This window comes from Parasteatoda tepidariorum, chromosome 8 (assembly GCF_982258835.1).
Source record: "Parasteatoda tepidariorum strain Cologne lab strain chromosome 8, Ptep-v5.0, whole genome shotgun sequence".
Classification (NCBI taxonomy): Eukaryota; Metazoa; Arthropoda; class Arachnida; order Araneae; family Theridiidae; genus Parasteatoda; species Parasteatoda tepidariorum.
Genome location: NC_141762.1, coordinates 105,490,917 through 105,494,318, shown reverse-complemented (window position 1 = coordinate 105,494,318; position 3,402 = coordinate 105,490,917).

Sequence of the window (3,402 nt, the reverse complement as noted above, 5' to 3'; positions counted from 1 at the left end):
TTGATGTTTCACTTTGATATGTATTTAATAATATTTATAGTTTATTCTAAAATGAATTCTTTAGATGATATAATAAATTCCAATATTTCTTTAAAATATTTTTTTTTAAAACTATTAGATTTTTTTAGTAATTTTGTCCCATATTTTATTATATTTTTTTATGTTTTTTTTAATGTAAATTTAATCTTTTTTATTTATTATTTAGTTTCTACTTAAAAATTATTTTTAAAATCTCAGAACGTTTAAGCTATATTTTCAGATTTTTAACAGATTCAAACGTAAACTAAATGTTGAACTGTATTAGGGTTTAAGTGAAATTGCAAAGATCCAATACAGTTCAAACGTTTGGTTAGATTACTTCTTGGCCAAATGGTGGACAGTGAAGCAAGAGTTATTGCCTAGTGTAATTGTGAATCCGAGTATACTATATTCTAGCCGAATGAGTTTTATGTGTAGAGTTCTTATTGAAAAGGTTGGTATAGAAGATTAGAAATTTTTGATACTTCCTGGTCTTAAATCTAGGTATGTATTCAATAATCATATAATATAATTATTTAATTTTAGTTACTTTTTAATTATTTTATATCATTAATTTTTGATTTTTAACCCTGTATGCAGGGCCATGTAATCTTTTGGTATTATTCAAACTCATGTGATTAAGTCAAACAAATAGACAGAGTTGAGTCAAATATTTATCATATGCAATTTTTTTCTGCACTATTTCGGAGCTTATGTGTATTATTTCTCTATTGTAACAAACTATGTAATGTTTTGTTGAAAGCTTAAATTTGCAATTGTTTGTTTTTTTAAATATTTATTTAATAGGATGTTTGTGGGTTTAAATATTTTTTATATTTTTCTTAACTCATAAGAACTGCTTGAAATTATCCAATAGAGTTTTCAATAATCATACTATATTTTATGAAATTTTAAAAGATATGTACGGGAGTCCAATTTTTATAATTTTTTTCTTCAATTGAAATAGTTATTTAATTTAACACTGTATCATGAAGACATGGAGCAATTTTTTTTGTAGGCCACATAAATTAAAAATTATTTAATTGGAAGAATATAACTTAATTTGAAGAATATAAAGGTAGAAAAAAAAGCATATAAAAGCTTTAACATTTAGCATTAATTCAATGCCTTTATTTAAACTTTGATATTAAACTTTTTTTAAAATTTAATTACATGTTTGGAAGTTTAAATTATATTTTCAGATAGCTCTTTATTTTCTGAAGTTTTGAGAACTAAATGTTGAATTGCATTAGGGTTTCAGTATAATTGCTTAAAAACCCAATATAATTTAAATATTTGGTTAGATTCTTTCTTTGGCAATTTGATGAACTTGAATTATTGATTAGCAAGACATCATAGCTCAATCTTTTGGCTGAGTTAGTTTTTATTGGCAAAGCATGATGGAGGAATATTGAAATTCTCATGTCTCAAATGATTCTTAAGCATGAGTATGTATACATTATTATTATTTATAGTATGTGTAGAGTTTGAAATTTTATTAGTTACACTAATATTTTATTACAATAAATATAAGGTTTCCTTTTATTGTAAGGTATGATACCTTGTTAGAAATGATTTTAACAGCTTTTTAAATGGATTTTAGTATCAATAATAATTAAGCATTTATTTTTCTTGATATTAGGTCAAAATAAAGTTTTCTGTTCAATTATTAAAACGAAAATAAAAGCTTAACTATAATTTAGTTGTAATAAAAATAAATAGTTACAGTAAAGGAATTTACAATTTACTAAAAGTACCATTAAAACTGAAATAATAAAGCAGTGCAATTAATTCCAAATTGTGTAAATTTCATGCAAGAAAATAGCTTTCAATTATAGCTTTTGAATTTTCTTATAAATAAAATCAAGAGGTATAATTACAAAAATGGCAACTCAAAATAATTTTTTTTAAAAACTATTGTAGACATATTTATTTTTCATGCAGATGATTATTTAATCTAAAAACTTTTTATGTATTCCTTGATTTATGAATGTAATGATTTGACTTTACAATATTGGGACGTTTTTTTATTTTTGAAGGAAAAGAATCGCAATTTATTTTCTTTGAAAACTACAAACAAATAAAAAAATTTCAACAAAAAATCCTTTATGATATTTGATATTTTTATTCGAAAATTACTGTAGAAAATGTAAAAATACGAAATATTTAATAAAATAATATTTCGCACAGTCGCTTCTTATAAATGAATATCTTTTTTAGCGTTGATATCGTTGAAGACTCAATTTTTAAATATTATTTACATTCTATCGTTATGTTTCAAACATAAGCTCTTTGATAATTCTTTAAAAATATTTGAGAACAAAATGTATGAAATAAATGGTCACTAGATGCCCCGAACATAGAGTACAGACTACAATGTTCAACTTTGCCGTGACGCCCTTCAGGTGAAGTGATTCATCTTCCTCCTTTATGTCTGTGCCCCAGAGGTATTGATTTGTTATGGGAACATGGATGGCTTTGCCACTCGACAGATTTAACATGCATCAGTCACCATTCACTACACGGGGAGTCTTCGGTCGGTTTGGGATCGAACCCACAAACTCTAGGACATGGACTCACTGCCCTACCATATTGTTGTATTTTACTCATTCTTAACACTTTTCTCAATGGTTATATGGTGTTAGTTTTTCTTTTGTTAAAACGCACGGTAATTTATTACTGCAGGATCCTCTTATGAAGTTCTCATGTTTAATAAGGTTTCTGGATTTAATGTATAAGTATGTTAGAGTGTAGTATTTATAGGTCAGCTACTTATCTGGAAATTATAAAAAACTCTCTGTTGTCTAAAATTATGATAGTTAAAAATGAACAGGAAGAGACTTGGAATAGTTAACATGCTTGATATTATAATATTCTTTAACATGGTACGTGAATAAGTTTTGTAAAATAGATCATGAGTAAAAATAAAATATTTGAAATTCAGAACAAAATAAAACTGCTGGTAAAGCTAATGAAATTCTTTACAATTTATTTAAAGTCATTTGTTTATATTTTGGTGGCATAGAATTTTTTGTTATATGAAGATTACATTTGTTTATTTCAAAAGTACGCTTTCCATTTAAATTAATTAGCTATAATATAATTAGATTTTATATTATGTGTCTATTATATTTCTTATTTTTTTAAAGATATTTGTTGAACGCTCAAGTAGTAATAAGCATTTGAGTACTATAAATATTGGCCACATAACCAATTCTATACCTACTCATGGAATAGGTGTTATGTTAATTAATCAACATTATGTTAATTACTCAACAGTAAGCGACTTAAACATTTTTTAATATGATATAATTTTTTAAAATTAAAGTTACATGATGTTATTGTTTAATTTTAGATAAATTTTGTTCACTAATTTCTGAGGAA